The sequence below is a fragment of the Rattus norvegicus genome, chromosome Y, assembly GCF_021556685.1.
Source record: "Rattus norvegicus strain SHRSP/BbbUtx chromosome Y, alternate assembly SHRSP_T2T, whole genome shotgun sequence".
In the NCBI taxonomy this organism is placed as follows: domain Eukaryota; kingdom Metazoa; phylum Chordata; class Mammalia; order Rodentia; family Muridae; genus Rattus; species Rattus norvegicus.
The window spans coordinates 74955239-74974194 of NC_141555.1; positions in this window are offsets into that span (position 1 = coordinate 74955239).

Here is an 18956-nt window from a genome sequence, read left to right on the forward strand (position 1 = left end):
AGAAATATTGCTGAAGCTGAATATCACATCGAACCTCACACATTAATAGTGGGGGACATCAATGTGACATCTCAACAAGGGCAGGTCATTGAGACAGAAACTAAAAAAGAAAACAATAAAAATAAAGATATAACTGACACGGGTTTAAATTAATCTGACCTCACCGATTTCTACAGATTTTTTCACATGAACACAAAAGTACACACTTTCTTTTCAGTACTGCACGGAACCTTATCCTAAACTGAACATGTTCTCCCTCACAGAACAAGCAACAGCAGATACAGAAAGACTGTGCTAACCATTGAATCATCTCAGAACACCATGGATTAAAACAATAACAAAAAGTCAATGAACTCATGGAAATTCAATAGCTGGAAACTGAAGCACCACCAGTTCAGAGAAGACTTGAAAAAAAAAGTGTTCTTAGAATTCAGTGAAAATGATGGCATAACGTCTCCAAACTTAAGGCAAATAAGGAAAGCAGTGCTAAGAGGAACGTGCACATGCAGCAGAGAGCACTTTCATAAAGAAACCGGAGTGACCCCATACTAGCAACTTCCCAGCACACCTGAAAGCTCTAGAATAAAAAGAATCAAATACATATTAAAGGAGGGGACAGAGAGAAATGATCAGACTTGGGGTGAGAGTGATCCATCAGAAACAAAGAGAATACAAATATCAACAAAAACAATAACTGATTCCTTGGGAAAATCAACCAGACAGACAAACCCTTAAACAGATAATGTAATAGAAGGTAAGACAGCATCCAAATAACAAAATCAGAAATGAACAGGGAGTAAACCTATTGACACTGATGGAAGGCACAGAATCATTAGGTCTCAAAAACCTGCTGTCTACAAAATTAAAATCTCTGAACTAAATGGATGATTGTGTAGATGAATACCACTGACCACAAGTAATCTGAGGTAAGATGAACTATGTAAATAGCTCTACAACCCCTAGAGAGACACAAACAGTAATTAAAAGTTTCCTCACTGAAAAATCCCCAGGACCAGATTGATTGAGTGCAGACTCCTACCAGATTTTCAAAGAATTCTCAACCTACTCCAAAACACAGAAACAGAAGGAAAATCGCCAAACTGATTCCATGACAGCACAGTTGCCCGGACACCAATATCACAAAACGACTCAACAAAGAAAGAATTTCAGACGAATTTCCCTTACAAACATCGGTGGAAAAAATACTAGGTAAAATGCACCAAAACAAAATCCAAGGACATATCAATGTGCCATCCAGCGCCATCTACTAGGCTTTTTCCTGAGGATGCAGGAGTGGATCAATCTATGAAAACCCATCAAAGTGATCCACCATATTAACAAACTGAACTGAAAAAAAATATTCTGCCCGCAGCATTTCACATTTATGTGGGAGCTCCCCTTGAATTTAACTTTGTGGTAGTTGCTTATCATGACAAGTATATATATAAATTTGTACATATATATTTTAGTAAAGTAACATATTAAATTGTTATATCCTAACATAATTTATAACAAATATTAATATATTATATTAATATTAACATATTGTATTTATACATAAATTATTATATTCATATGTTAAATATAATTAATATTATTATATTGTTACTATATTAAATTAATACATAGTGATATAATATTGTAACTGATATATTACATTAATATGTCAAAATTAATATAGTAAGTATTAATATATTAATATGAATTATTAATATCCACTATTACAAAATGGTGTGAAGGAGCTGAATGAAGAAACAAGGAAAAAATTGCAAGACTATCTCTTTAGATGCTGAAAAGCCTTTGAAAGAATCCATCGTCCTTCCCTATTTATGGTCTCAGGGAGACCAGGGATGTCAGGCACATACCTAATGCAATAAAATACTAAAATAAATCCAAAATATATTACACAAAATGCAATATAGCATGGCAACTGTTCATATCAAAATAAGGGGGGAAAAGCAAAAGGCAATTCAACTAAATTGGAGAATGAGAACAGACTTCTAATCTCGCAGCATCCTTTCAGTAAATTCCTTAAATTCCCAGCTAGAGCAAAAAGACAATCAAAGGAAGTCGAGGGGATGATATCGGAAATAGAGAACTCAGTGTATCGCCATTCACACATCATATAATAGTGAACACATTTGATCCCAAAGTTTTACCAGAAATGACCTATATATGAAAAACACCTTCAGCCAAGTGGACAGATTAAATGAAAATAATCTGTCATGCAAATGACATAGAGGCTGAGAAGAAATTATGGAAGCAACACCAATCACAATGGGTATATTTTATTTATATAAAATATAAAATATGAAATATAAAACAACTCTAACCTAGCACATCAGAAACATGTCTGTTGTGAACTCCAAGTCTCTGAAGAGAGAAACTGAGGAAGGTAGCAGAAGACAGAAAGACCTCCCTTGCTCATGGATGGGTAGAATTAAGAGAATCAAAGAGGCAATCTTACTTTTGGGTGAAGATACAAAGTTGCTATCTTGCAGTCAGGTGTGACATGGTTGCCAAGGTGCATGCAGGACTAAAGGCAATCTTACAGTCTTGTGTGGAGTCAAAGAAGACATCTTGCTGTTTGGGTGTGACATGGTTGCCCAATGGGCACATGTGACATCATTGGCTGAGGAAGCAGGGTCAACCTGAAACATCTCCGGCTTTCTAGCATGCAGATTGTGTCACAATTTCTAAATCACATAAGTCACCGAAAATAACCAGGGTAAAAATCTCTGACAGAGGGATGGCAGGCATTACTGGAGAAGGAAATGGCTTTGATATCTGTAAGAACAAACTGCTCATGCCACGCCTTCCAGTCAGCCCAAGTATCATGGGATGAGGAGATCTAGATTTAGAGACTGAATGTTTAATGTTTTCTTGGGAAATTTTAGCCTGCTCGCGACAGTTCACTGTTATCAGGAAATATTTGAAGTGGAATACTATGCAGGTATGAAAAATAAGGACATTCTGAAGCTGCGGTCAACTAGAATGAACGAGTTGAGAAACCTGAAACTCCTCTGGGTGAGATCATTGAAGACCTCGAGAAAAAGCAACACTGGGCCTTGGTCACTGAAGACAGATATCCATAGAAAATACAGCAGACATGACTGAGGAAGAAACAGCTGTGTCTACTTGACTATTGAGAAATGGTTAGAGCCACTACAAGGGGAGATCTCTATTAACAGAAAATTTGATCCAGAAATACTGTTGAGGAAAGCTTGTTGAAATTTCTGAACCCAATGTGTCCATAAAGAAAACACACAATCTGGTTAGTATGATTATAATCTATAAATGTGTATTGGGTAGATCAAACCCTATCATAATGAATTCCCCAACCATAAAACCCCTTGCTACATGTGCTTTCTCCAGGCAATATGGATTCTTTCCATCATTACTTCATCCTCTTTTTCCTCACTCCTCTCCCTTCCCCTCTTACCCTCTTCTGCCTCTCTACCTAAACCCACAGTCAAACCTCCAGTACCATCTTTCCCCTCCGGCTATCAGTAATAGGCTCTAGCATCTACTGACCAGTTAAAATGGGAAGAAGGTTCATATGCGAGCACAATCACCTGAGTTCTTGATAGAGGGCCAGTCAGGGGGAAACGTCCTTTGAGGAAGCAGATAAATATCAGGATACAAATTGCATTTGCTGGGGGAAGAGCAAATCCTTATAATGCTTTCCATATCTATCCAGTGGATTCTGAGAAAATGGGGAATATTCTTTCTTAAGACCCAGCTATACTACACCTGGTCTTATATCTGAAAAGACCTCTGCCATACGGCAAGGACATATACTCCATTATGTTACTAGTGGATTTCTTCACAATGAACAGAAAATAGAAATAAGCCAGATGCCTCTCAAATAAACAATGGCTACAGATAATGTGGTTCATTTACACAATGGAATACTACACACATATGAAAAATAAGGACATTGAGAAGCTGCGGTCAAGTAGATGGAATAAGAAGGTATTGTCCTAATGAGGTTACTGAGACCCAAAGTAACATGTAGATATTCACTTAAAAGAGGGTTTTAGCCATAAAGTACAGATCTCACACACTAAGATCTACGGAACCAAAGAGGATAAACAAGTAGAAAGGGCCAAGAAAAAGTCTTGAATTTCACTCAGAAGGAGGAATAAACTAATGAGAGGAGGCAGATGGCAGGAAAAGATTGTCTGCCTAAGGGGATGGGAAGAGAAATGGGGTTTGAGAATCATTTCTTGGGAGAGACGGGCAAGAGGGACAGAGGGCCAAGAGAATAAACTGAAATCAAAGACTGTGCAGAATGGGTGCTATCTCTATGATTTTCCTGCAATCTGGAAAGTGTGAGGCTACCCCAGCGTCCATGAGGGTGACTTTAGCTGAGACTGTTAAAAGTGAGGATACAGATACTGAAATGGTCACTTTCTGTAGCCAGAGAGGAACCAAGGTGGAAGGATAAGGACCCAAACCCACCCCCAAAATTTTGACCCAGAAATTGCCTCCACCATAAGAAACACAGGGACAGAAATGGAACAGGAAAAGAGGGAATGGCCAAAGGATAAGTGGCCGGATGTGAGCCTTATCCTAATGGCAAACGACAAACACTGACATTAATAGTCCTTTCTTGTGTTTGCAGACGGGATGGTAGCATTATTGTCCTCTGCAAGGCTCCACCAAGCAGCCGACTGACACAGAAGCAGAGGCGCACGGACAAATATCGGACGGAGCACAGTGATTCTCAGCAAAGAGCTGAAGGAAGGACTGAGAGAGGCAGAGGAGCACAATGGTCTTCACGTGGGTTCACTATACCCGTCGCCTGTCTGTGGATCCTGTTTTCCCACACGGGCGTTTCCAGGACCTGGTGGGAAACGATGAATCTAGTTCTGCAGAGACTTGATGTGCCAGGGGATTGGGTGTACCCAGAGGGGTCCTCCACTCTCTCAGAGAAAAAAGGGGAGAGGCTAGTAGGAGGGACTGTAAATGGTGGGACCCTGGAGGAGTGTGGTGACAGGGCAGCATTCAGAATGTTACCTGTTGAATAGATGCAACTATTCTTGCAAGGGGGCACAGGCATGACATCACTGGGACGGGGTGTGACATCATGGGTGTTGGTCATGACATGGTGTGGGTGGGACATGACATTATGAGAGTGGGACATGACCTAATGGAGGTCGGGGCATGATATCATAGGGATAGGGGCATGATATCATGAAGCTTCAGGGAAAATAGATGAAACTAGAAAAAAAAAAAAAGCCATCCCAAGAGTGAACTGAGACCTAGAGACACAAACATGGCGGGCATTTACCTATGATTGGTATCAGCTGTGAGATAAATGTTATTCTATCTACAATCTACAAATGCAGAGAGGACACAGGAAAGGAGAAGGCCGGTGAGGGGGAAAGCATCGACCTCTCTGAAAGGAAAACTGGAACAGATTCTGTGGGTGAGTGCGGACGACTGAGGACAGGAGCGGAATGTTGGTGGGGAAGATGGAGGGATAGCACGGTACAGAGAGAACGGGACAGAATTAGGGGACATACAGGTTAATGCAGAAACTCGATGGATGCACTGGTTAATTCATGGAATCTAAAGGGCAAACTCCAGAGGATTTAATTTGACTGAGAACGCAGAGTTCGAAACTTCAATCCTTTGAAATCAAGCAAGTGCGACCTCAGGGTTGGGACGGGGCACATTCAGTAGAGCCTGTTTCTGAGAAGGTCAAATGGAGATCTCTGAACAACAGACCGATGCTGGGACAGAGATTATAAAGGCTCAAGCAAACGAGGCCTTCGTGGTACCTTAAGCCTCCATCGATATCAATGCACCCGAAAACCCCTTCCCGCTCTCCAAGGTTTGTGTAGCCCTTGTTCAACCCGAGTAAAATATATGCACACAGCGCGTCCCTGAATACCTTCTAGCAGAGTTGTGACACTGAATATCTTGGAGCAACCCCCAACTCACTTGCAGGCTGACCAATGTTCTGTTGACCGACTAGTTCCTGGGGCCTCTTCACACTTTTGCACCTGGACACTCTAGGAAGCATACAACAGAGATGTGTGTGTGTGTGTGTGTGTGTGTGTGTGTGTGTGTGTGTGTGTGTGTTTGTGTGTGTGTATATTTTTGTGTGTGTGTTTCTATGTGTGTGTTTCTGTGTGTGTCTCTGTAAGTGTATGTGTGTGTGTCCCTGTGTGTTTCTCTGTGTGTGTATTTTTATGTGTGTCAATGTTTGTATGTGTGTGTGTCTGTGTGTGTCTCTCTGTGTGTATGTGTTTGTGTATATGTGTGTATATGTGTGTCTCTGTGTGTGTGGGTCTCTGTGTGTGTGTCTGTCTGTCTATCTGTCTATGTCTCTCTGTGTGTGTCTTTTTGTACGTGTGTGTGTCTGTGTGTATTTGTGTGCATATGTGTGTGTATGTGTGTGTGTGTGTATGTGTGTGTGTGTGTGTGTGTGTGTGTGTGTGTGTTAGTCACCCACAATCTAACCATCCTCACACACAGACTGACTGGATTGCTTTTCTTTTTGGAAGGTTGGCAAATCTTTCTCTTGTCCTAAGAAAACAACACCCTGGTTCTCAACTCTCTCTGAGAAGCCATGACAGGTTGAGTGATTTTCATGTATGAGGAGTCTATCCTAGTGAAAATTGCTTTCATGGATACAATTACTCTTGAAAAACATGTCTCAAAATTTACTTTCCTTAGTCTGTGACCCCTTGAGGGGATTATTCCATTATTATTATTATTATTATTATTATTATTATTATTATTATTATTATTATTATTATTATCATCATCATCATCATCATCAATATATATTATTATTGTTGTCATAATCATCATCATTATATATTATTATTATTATTATTATTATTATTATTATTATTATTATTATTATTATTCCAGGGTAATTCCATTATATTATTGTCTGCGCTGTTACCAGTGTGCTAATGTTCACTGATGGCAGCCAGGTTTTGGTTTACATGGGTCCCATTGGACAGCCAGGTTTTGGTTCTTGGAACTGAAAGTTATATTTACATGTTCCCAAGAGCAAATACATGCAAGTACAGAAAGTTCCTTGGTCTTCTACATGAGAGTGACACCCTCACATAGTCCTCTGATCTATTTGAGAGACAGAATTTAGACGAGCAATGAAAAGGTTTGTGACCAAAAACCCAAGTTAGTGAGAAATAAGACAGTTTTTCACAATTTTTCAGGCTTTTGGGATTAGTAGACATTACATAACCATCTTTTCACTCATAGCAGGAATAATCAAAATTATTAAATAATAGTAGGCAGAAAATTGTAACGACATATGTATGCTAGCTAATTTAAATTCCTTATTTCGTCTCTGGAACATTATATATTATCTTTCTGGTTCTTCTTGAAATTCTTTGAAGATGTGAAAACCGGTATGTGTTTATCTGTACACATTCATAAAGCATGGCTGTTGCTCTAGTGATGGACAGAAGGCACGACTGTCAAGAGACAGACTGACTTTCTTTCCAAAGGATTAAATCTTCATGTTCATGAAGGCAGATTTGGTCTTAGGTGCAGATGTTTAAAATCCCCTGACAATGCTTCCTACAGCTACCGTTTCCTATATGTGGTAATATCCTACGATGTGGGTTTGTTCTTTGAATTTTGTTTCAAGATTTACAAGAAAGTTTCGACTGCATGTAATATTTGGAGATGTTGTTTTTGTTTTTTTTTTTTTTTCTTTTCTATCGATGTTTTCCGGGGCATAGACTCTCAGGCATTTTCCAATCCATCCCTCACAGCAGGGGCTGCAAATGAGATGAGTCTTCATCAGGAATAAAGGAAAGAAGACAGGTAAGGTAATAGAGGACCTCCTGATGTATTAATCCCCTGTGAATCTGAGATGACAGTTGTCATCAACCTGTATATATAAACTTTAGCTTTACAACAAAGTACACTCACATCAGTTTAAACCTTTGTACTTTCATTGTGTAAATATTTGCAATAAAGTGAGTTTTCAAAGTGATAAAGTTCTGTGATGTGTGTAACACTTTTAACAGATTCCCTTGTATAACTTAATAGAATACAGAAATGGTTTTCCTTCATGTATGTAATGAAGACAGTGTCTTTTCTAACAAGATATGTAGTAATATTGGCCTCTATAAAATTTAATATATTCATACCTTGCCAAAACATCAACCACAATTACTTTTGAAATACTTCCTTTACTTACTCAGTGTTTTTTCTTAATATTGACTTTAAGATGCATTTAGTAAAATAAATATTGAGGAGGATGGAGGGAGGGAGGAGACTGAATGGGAGGGGAGGTAGAGAAGGGAGTGGGCTTTGGAGGAATTAGGTATAGGGAAAGCAGGGAAAAGAGAATTGAAGTCACAAGTGTGGGTTGCGCATCTCTAGGAAGTGCCAGAGATCTGAGAAAGGCGAGGCTCCAGGGTGTCTATTGGGGTGACTTTAGCAGTGGGGATACAGATCCTTAATTTGCCACTTCTGTAGCCAGGCATGACTCCCAGTGATGTGACAAAGACCAAAATCCACCCACAAAACATTCAATCTAAAATCAACACAGCCTACAAGACCTTCAGAGACAAAGATAGATAGAGCAGACATGGAAGGAACATCCAACCAATGGTTAGTGCAGATTGAGACCTACCCCACGGGCAAGCACCAATCTCTGAACTACTAAAGATACTCTATTGTGCTTGCAGACAGAATCCTAGCATAACTGTCCTCTGAGTGACTCCACCCAACAGCTGAGAGAAACAAGTGTAAAGATTCAACACCAAACACTAACTGGAGCTTGGAGAGTCTTTTGAAAAAAAATTGTGAAGCATCGAGGCTCTGATGATATGAAGGACTCCACAGGAAGTCCAATAGAGTCAACTCACAGAGACTATTGGCGTATGTCAAAGACTGAAGCGCCAACAAGAGAGTGATCGTGGACTGAACCTGAGCCCCCAGGACATAGGTAGGAAATGTGTAGCTTTGTCTTCTTACGGGTTCCCCCGGCAATGGGTGATGGCATCCCATGAAGTTGGAGCACTGATTTTGGCATGTAAAGTGAGTAAATAAATAAATGAATTTTAAAGACACAGATGTCCCATCTACAGACAACATGTTTTGGGAAAACCCAATTCTAGTTGTTCAGTACCCACATGAAGACAAAGGCTGTGGAGTGCCTATGCCCTTTGAGGCCATAATCCTTTTCATTCTCTTCTTCCATCAGAGTCCCCTGGCTCCACCAGTGGTTTGGCTAGTGGATGTCTGCTTCTGTCTGAGTCAGCAGCTTAGTGGAGTCTCCAAGAGGGAAGCCATGATAGACTCTTTTCTCCAAGCATAACAGATAATAGTGTCTGGGATCAGTGCTCATCCATGGGGTGGGTCTTAATCTGCACTAACCATTGGTTGATCATTGCTCACTCTCTGCTCTATGCACGGCCCTTTCATTTCTTGTTGTCAGAATAAATATTGGGTCAAAAGTTGGTGTCTCTCTCACTCCATTTGGTTTGCTCTCTGGCTACAGGAAATGGCTTCTTCAGGTCCATTTCACTGAGGCTGTGAGTCTCAGCTAAGGAAACACCCACTGATTAATGGGCATCTCTTACCCCAGCTCTCTGCCTCTTTCTGGATATGACCTCTACCTCCACACTCCTATCCATCTAGGCTGTTGTGTCTGGCCTCAGTAGCAGAGGATGTGATCACAGAGACTACATAGGCAAGGTGAGGAAATACCTGTGTGGTCCCCTCCTACTCAGAGGAGAAAGGACTGGGGGAAGGATTGTGAGAGGGGTGAACTGGAGGGGGGCAGTGTGCAGCAGGTAAAGTGAATAAATAAACAAATAACTATGAATATAACTAAGTCTACATGAAGGTAAGAAGCAGGTGTGTGTGTGTGTGTGTGTGTGTGTGTGTGTGTGTGTATGTGTGTGTGGGTTGTAAGTAAGTAAGTAAATTTGAAGTAAAGATCAGGTGTGCATGCGTCTGTATGTGTGAGTGTGTGTGTAGTGTATATGTATGTGTTTCTGTGTGAATATATATATATATATATATATATATATATATATATATATATATATATGAAAGTAAGCAGGTGGGTGTGTGTTTAATATTAAATTATCACATTTGAGAAAACAGTGATCTATGCAGAAGACAGGAAAGCTTAGGCACTATATTTACAAAAAAATGGTGTTTGCTGAAGATGAAGAAATGATTCGATGATCAATAGCATTATCTCCTCTTCCAGAGAACCCTGGGACGATCCCTAGCTCCCGAGTGACAGCTCACAAGTGGCTGTAATTTCAGCATCACAGAATCTCACACCCTCTTCAACCTCCTGGATACTAGGCATGCATGTGCTGCACACGTGAACAAGCACGTCAAACTCTTACATATGTTCAACAAAAAGTTTAAAAACGGAAGAGCAGTTCCTGTTTCGCATAATTTGTTTTTCGTGAATATTCATGGTGATGATCACAGTCAAACAAACACTGTATTTATCTATAGTGCAATCAAAGCCACTAAAATTTAATGATCACGAGTCACATAAAATCTATTTATTTAAAAAAATTACAATAATAATTTGCAGTAATGAAATTAAAATTTTATCAATATACAAATTAATAAACATAAATATTCTCATATAGAGCTGAAAATAATACTTTCCACCTATGTGTTTGGCTTTTATAAATATTGCAGTTTGTGGTTAGTTTTTTCTTGGTTTTTGGAGGAGTTCATTTCCAGGTATTAGACCATAAACTGTATAAACTCATGCAGAATACACTACAGGAACTTAGGCTCTCTTGTGTTGAATCCAGGAAGGTTGCTATCTGTTTTCCTTCTTGTCTGATCAATTTTCTCTATGTACATTGCAAGGTTATATTTGTTCTTGGATTCTTCCACGTTTGTGAAGCTGACAGATGATAGATGATAAGTGGAGAATATTTAATTTTTGAAGATCATTTTTTGAAGCTATATCCTGATGTGTGCACTTACAATGTTGTAGATTTTCCAATGCGTGGCCAAATGAACAGCTATTCATGGACTAAACATGCCTTATAACTACTGTTCCTTTGTCTTTTTAAAGAAGAAGTCAAAAAGGGGTGGTGTTTAATATAAAGGACTCTGAGGGGGAAAACAGGAAGGAGGACAGCATTTGAGATATAAATAAATTAATAAAATAAATAAATACAAAATATAAAGCAGAAGTCAAACTATACAGGAATATCAAATTTAATTGATAGGAAACAGTATGGTTTTGTATCGTAACCTACTTCCTGGATTTTATTTAATTTAATCAATCTAATGACTAATACTCATAAATCAGAACGTTGACCAAATCATAATAGCAATGTTTCTAGAACTGTACACTTTCTATTCCCATATCCAATGCAGAAATCCAGTTGATATTTAGTTATTACATATCTTATGACATTCTATTCTGTTATAATTCATTACAATTTTTATCTTCTGTGACAACACCTTTGAAGATAAATAATTACTTAGCTAGAATGTTTTTAAATTCTGATTTACTCAGTGTTTTTTCTCTTTTAGGTTGAGATTATATGTGCTAGACACAGATACCAAAAAGTGTTTTTTGCTTAGCTTATCACAGTTAATCATTAGGAAAATGACTGTCATCTTAACAACACCCAATTATGGAGCAATGAAATTATTTTAAATTATTTTCCTTTTGTAGTTAAAATATTTTAATGTATTTTTCTTTTGTATTTCCTTTTAAAATAGTAGAAGTAATAGGAGAATTACTTAAAGCCTATGGAAAGACTTTGTGTCTCTTCAAAATTTTAGGATTTGTTTTCAGCATCTCAGTCATTTTTTTACCAACATTTTGACCTGAATGGTCCTTACTGCATGTAAGTAGACTCAGAACAATGAGTCCGAGAAGAATATAATAATTGTCTTTCTTTTGGGTGACTGATGCCTAAGACAATACTGTAGTTTTAGTGTCATGGTAATTTTTTTAATGTCTTCCATATTTTCAGCACACTTAAATGGAATTTTATTTTTGTTTCATTATAGTCATAAAGACTCAAGATTCTAATTTTATGTTATTTTATTTTCTTGTTGAATAGCAACCTGAACCTAATGATCTGACACTAGCTGAGTTTTATATTTGTATTCTGTCACTTGTAAACCCACTTCAATTCCTGTATAATGTGTGCATGCATGATTTTGTGCGTGTGTGTGTGCTTGTGTGTTTGTACGTGTATTTGTACGTGTGTGTATGTGCATGTGTGTGTGTTTATCTGAAACTATGATATTAATGTTGAGAATCACCTGGCTGAAATTCTTTTCCACCGCCCTATTAGAAATCAAAAAGTGGAGGAAAGCCTACCCCTCTTCCAAAATCATAGGACCTAGGTGCCCAGAACTGAAGTATGAACTGTCCAAATGGTACACAAAGCAGAGGCTAACAATTCACTGTCCTGAGAACTACTTAGCAGTTCCAGTCCAATGCAATGAATTTACATGTACTGAGGAATATGGAATTGTAGAATAATGAGCTGAGATCATTTACAAACAATTTCTGGAAGATTTCCAAAGAGCTGTGAATGGATACAGAGAATTTTCAAGGCCCCTGAAACATAGCATGTAGTTTAAAATTGTTTGCAATTAAGCATGGTGGTGAATAAAGAGAACACTCTAAAACAAAGTAATGTTTTTTTTTAAGTTTGTTTCAAGACAGCCAGAAAGAGCACAGTGGTTTTGTTTTCTTTCTTTCACAGACTTTGCACCTTTTTGAAAGTGTATTTTGGGATCCTTAAATACCTATTTATTATCAGAACTTTCTTCAGACCCAGAGTTCTTCTCAGTGCTGTTTTGACTTCTCGGTTCCTTAAGCTATAGATGATGAGGTTCAGCATGGATATCACTGTGGTATGGAAGATGACCTAGAATATATCAACTCCTTGTGGGTGGTAAGATTTGGGCTTCAAGTAGTTTTGTCCCAACCCTACAAGGCAACCTAATCCACATGAAACAATTGCCAAAGGGGCACATACCTCAAAACTCATTTGATTGCATAGTAAAGCTGGGCCATATACTGATAAAAGACCATGGTTGCCAATAGGCAGCACTCAGTTGTACCAAAAAGTGTGAAGAAAAACATCTGTGGCACATCCCTCCTGAGACATTCCTCAGATCTCACTTACAAGGCTCTAAATATCTTGGGTATGACAGAGCCAGTGTAACCAATTAACAGGATACATAACTTCACCAAAAAGAAATACATGGGGGTGTGTAGAGATGGACTAGTGTAGATAGCAAAGGCTATGAGAGTAGAATGAGGGAGAACAGGAGGAAGCATTCTCCAGGAACCTCAAAGTTCTTGGCAATTGCAAAGCATCTGACAGACAAGACTTTTTCCTGCCACAAAGAGCAATTGACACAATTCACACTCATCTCCAGGAAGACAGCAGTAAGCCATTAGAAGGATACTTGAAGATGAGAGATATTGATGTTTTAATACTTTTAGAAAATCAGTTACATCAGAGTCAAAGTCTTTCTCTGCAGACAAAAAATCAAAGCTTAGAAGTGATTTTTCTCACAGATTTTCATATCTAATACTTTCTCTCTTAACACCTGGGTATTTTACAAAGTGTGCTAAGCATTGAGCCAAGTGTCCAAATATTTACAAAGATAGTGCAAGCTTGAATCCTGGCATTAGTGAACCTCAGGCAGAAGGTTTATCATGGGTCTGAGTCCAGTTTCACAAGCTGTATAAGCAATCATTCAAATTAAGGAAAAGAAAACCTTGAATGTATCTCAATTTTTACCCATTCTTATCATTCACGAGTTATCAATGTTATGCTGAAAAACTGATCAACCCACACATTTTTATGTTTCCATGTTGCCATAGTTATAGTCTTTCCAACCACCCTGTGTGTGTGTTGGGCCCCGATTATTCTCTGATTGCTATTATGAATATTCAAACCCACACAATAAAGGTATCATTTCCTCACAACTCATTATTTTTGAAGATAAAGGAAAATAAAATAATCATTTGATAAATAAATTATTACTGGTTTTAATACATAGAATTAATGCAAGGCACATATCGATGTCTGCACAGTAACGAGGTCATCAGAGAAGCTTTTTAAGATGTGTAAAGTGAGCCATGAAAGTGAAGAAGGATCATCCACACAACACCATACCCCTCATGCCACAACCTTCAATATGAAAGCTTGTATTTGTAACTTAATAGTTCCTGTCTCTTTATAGAACATGTTTTCTTACCAGGAGTATCACTGCGTAGGCATTAAATTTCTGTTTTCTTAATATCGTTAATGATATTCTATCAACCAGACTATTGATTTAAATAAAGAAAACTAGAATAAAAGATGTATTATCTGGATATGTAGTCCAGGCTAACCTGAAATTCCTAATTTCTCTCCCTCATTCTCTTGAATGTCAGTATTCTAAGAGCAAGACATTGTGCCTGGCTTGATAGAATTTCCTTCCTATTCTTTCATCTGAACATCATAGAATTCCAACAAACTACCTGTATTTCTTTACACACAGTATCTTTACAGTTCATTCCTCTTTGTTCATTTTTGCATATGGCACCTGCTGTGTGCTTGCTTGGTTACTTACTTGGAAAACTGTTCACTTCCAGCACAGCCTTGTATGTGTTCAAATACCATCCTTCTCTTCTGTCTATAGTTACACTCTGTTTTTCACAATGTAACTGATAAGGTAGCTGTTAGCGCTGTGGTGGTGACTACTTTTCATCTTGTTCACATTGTAGCCTTATATGGAAACTGAGTATGGACTGCAAAGTTCTTTTCATTATGTTTACCATCCTTAATAATCTCTGAGCTCTTGTGTAATAAGAAGCTCCAGTATTTAGCTTAGTTTGGTTCCTTCGGGATTCTGCCTTTCCCTTCCCATTATATCTTTTGAAGATATAATGTCCTCATATCCCTCAAATATTGGAATGTGGCAAACTCATTTTTCTCACACTCTGATAACTTTTCCCTTCAAATGAGATGGCCTCTCCTGTCTTGAGTAGTGAATATGTCTTTTCTGAAGTTTGGGTTTTTTGCCAAAAAATACTCCACTCTTTCCTGACAAGAGTATAGTAGGAGATATCACCAGCCTCTTAGGCTCTCTTTCTATTCACTTGATATCATGAAACGTCAGAGGTATGTGAGTAGATCAGCAAATGGATGATCAACAAATCAAATGTGGGTTTCAGTATTTTCAAATTATAAATAAATAAACATGTTACATATGTTCATAAATACCATATAAGAAACACAACCACATGCACACATACACAAACACACACACAAACACACACACACACACACACACACACACAGAGAGAGAAAAACACACACTTTTATGCCACATCCACATTTGTGCCTATATATTCATGCAGAGAGAGAGACACAGGAAACACAATAGGGAAAGTGCACGTAGAGATTGTACATGAACTAAAATGTTAGTATAAATAACAATGAAGGATAACAATATTTGTTTACATCCTGCTTCACCATTTGGTCACTTATAAACAGGGCTAAGAAAAAAATGTATTCCCCATGAGTTTTCTTTTCTGTAAATACGTTAATTTCCCAAATCACTTAAGTTGATTGTGTGTGGAATGCTTGTCATCTACGTGCGTCATGAGCATGTGTGCACGTCTACCCACAAACATTTCAGATTTACATTTTATACACTCTGTTTTGGAGAATTTCTCACCATGTTACATAATTTTTGTTTCTATTCACTAATTGATAACTAGATAAATTTTATACTGGGGATAATGAAAAACACAGCTCCCCAAAACAACAACAACAACAAAAAAAGAAAAACAATACATAGTTTTCTTATGGGGGCAGGGGAAATAGTCAGGTATAATAGCTTATTAGATCTATTAGATTAGATCTGCCCATTCATGCAAAGTTATGAAAATCTAAGTGTAGAGAACATAGAGTAGACTTAAAGCTCAGACAATTATGAAGCAGGAGTGCTCTTGTAAATAACTGACAATTTAGTGGACTCTGATCTTGTAGAAAAAATGCTTGAATCCATAGGATTCTATTGTGATGCATTTCACACTTATTTTGATGTACTGTAAGTATTTCTCCATATTAAATTAAAACAAACAAAAACAAATAAATAACCTTCCCACAGCCAACACAGAAATAGACTACATTTTTATTTGAAATATGTTTAAAGCAACTTCCTTTTCCTTAGTAGTTTCTGTATTTTTATTGGTAGCTTTCTAGAGAGTGAGGCCGTGCCACTCCCAGTAAAATTTTCAAAATATCAACTCAAGAACTAGCATGTTTTATTTACATTTGAATTTGTGCAATAAAAATGATTCATGAGAAATCTAGAGGCTGGGATTTTTACTGTGATCTTTGTTGCAGAGACTGTAATTAATTCTTTACACAAAGCTTTGATTGTTGTTAGGTATGATACTGGCTTAAGTAAGTAAGGGACTGTTCATTCTCCCCCTTAACCACAGCTTCAATAGCCTTATATACATGTCTAAATTACCAGTACCATCCATGTTCATTGAACGGGACTTAAGCAAAATTAGAGTGCTGTTGGCTGTCACCAAGCTATTTATGCCACTGCCCTGCCCTTTTGGTTATCCTGCCATGTTGATCATTGTGTTTTACAGGCTTGATGTGAACAATCACTTGAAGCTGGCAAGACTGATGATTGTAATTACAGGTTATACTAGAAATTCGACCTGTGCCTGGCACATCTTGCTTTATAAGAATAGTGACTTTCTGATAGGCAGGAGGATGTAAAAGTTAAATTTGGTCTTAACTAAAAAAAGTAAATTAACTTTTTCCTGCTACAGCATCTTTAATTAACTGAAGCAAAAAAAATCTATTTACTTAATGTTGGGGAAACATCATTTAACAGTATAATCCATCTCCTTTTAAGTTATAAAAAGTCACAGATAGTTGGAAGCTGTCATACTCTGTAAAATTGGCATCAGGATAGTGACAAGGAAATATTCTCTGTTTTATGCAAATGCATAATAATAATAAACAAAATTATGTACCAAGCTTCATGCTTTAGGTAACTAATTGCATGCATTCAATTGTATCTAAGATAATTTCATATTAGCTAGGTATCAAGTGCTTTATAATTATGATTAAATTATTAATTAAATATTAAAATAAGCATACAAGAGTTACCAAGTAGACAGGGAAAATACAATATATTAGAATAGTCAAAAATATTTATTAAAATCCAAATGATGAAAAAATTGTATATATAAAAGCAGCCTGGAGTTATATGTCACCTTAAAGTGTCATAGTGTGTTCCAGTGAGGTAGTTTAGCAGATAAAATTTCATGCCATGAAAAACCAAGAACCTAAATTTGATACCTACACATATATGTTTGAAAGACTTCTATATTCACCACATGACCAGAACACATAAAAGCTTACACAGAATATTAATAATGAGACTTATGAGAACAATAATAATAAGAAAATGAAAAAACAAAACTCTAGGAACATTTTAAAGAAATAATGTATTGGCCTTAAAATAGGAAATTCAACACATTTTCTTTGTACATTTACTATTCAACTTTTACTTCATTCTATATGGAATAAAAATCACATCAGATGGATTGTATAAAGAAAGAGAGGACTGCAAACTGTAAAATTAATATAGGCATTGCAGGGAAAGAAACAGAAACTATCCCAAGGTTCGATAAGTAAACATTTAGAGGATTTACTGCATAATATTAACATATTTAATCCAACACATCTTACGATGAAAAAGAAAAGAAAGCTGGAAAATATAATGCCTGAATGTAGTCATAGCACCTAAAATGTGGCAAGATGTCTCAAATTCAAAGATACCATGAAATACATGAGAACATTATAAATAGTTTGATTTTATTATGGAATAAGTATTGTAGTGTTAGCTTAGTAGTTAAGAGCACTTACTGCTCAAAGAGCAAACATGTTCAGTTTCCAACACCCAGGAAGCCACTTGCAACCAGCTGTAAATGCAGCTCCAGGGGATCTGACAGCTCCTGGTCTCCCCAGGTGCCTGTGTTCATATGCACAAATCTATACATAGACATTCACACATAACAGATAATTAAAATAAAAACATTAATGAATGTATTTTCTGCCAAAATTATAAATAGTAAGCCTTCTACATATGCAAACACAATTGATGCAATGTAATAAGAAAGGAGACAATTCGCAAATAGTACTTAGCGTAAACTAAGGATTAATGCTAACACAGTTCAGTAAGCATAAAATTCTAAACTTCACGAGTGAATTGCAATGTGGATGTTAAAAAGAAACTAGCATTTTAATTTTTGAGTAAACTATTTTATAAATTATATTATTTATTTACATTATTTCCATTGTACACTCTCCTGGTCCCTTCCCACAGTTCCTCATCCCATTCCACCTCTTCCTTCCCTGACTCCAAGAGGATATTCCCCAGATCCTGCCAGGCACCATAATCCCTGTCGACTCAAGTCACTCAAGGGTTAGGCCAGACCAGCCAGTCCTCTGCTATACATGTGTCAGGAACTCAAATCACTTTGTGTATCCTTCCTGGTTGGTGGCACAGTGTCTGGGAAATCTCAGCGGTCCAGATTAGTTGAGACTGCTGGTCTTCCTACAGAGGTTGCCCTCTCCTTCAACTTCCTCAATCCTTCACCTAATTAAAGAACTGACAGAGACTGATAACTTTTTAAAATATATGTCCTATTTAATTTTTAATGGTATAGTATGGGTTTTAATATAAAATAGATGGAAATTTGGCAGTATTTATACAAGTATTGCATTAATTAACAGCCTTGACATCATTCCAACAACGTGTTTTGTAATTTGTACAAAATATAATGTAAATAATCACCATTGAGAACAGTGCCTGAGTCAGTGTCCATGCTGATTTTCTGTAGTAAACTTTAGTTAATGAAAATGAAAATTATCTGAATGCCACCATTAGGTTATTAT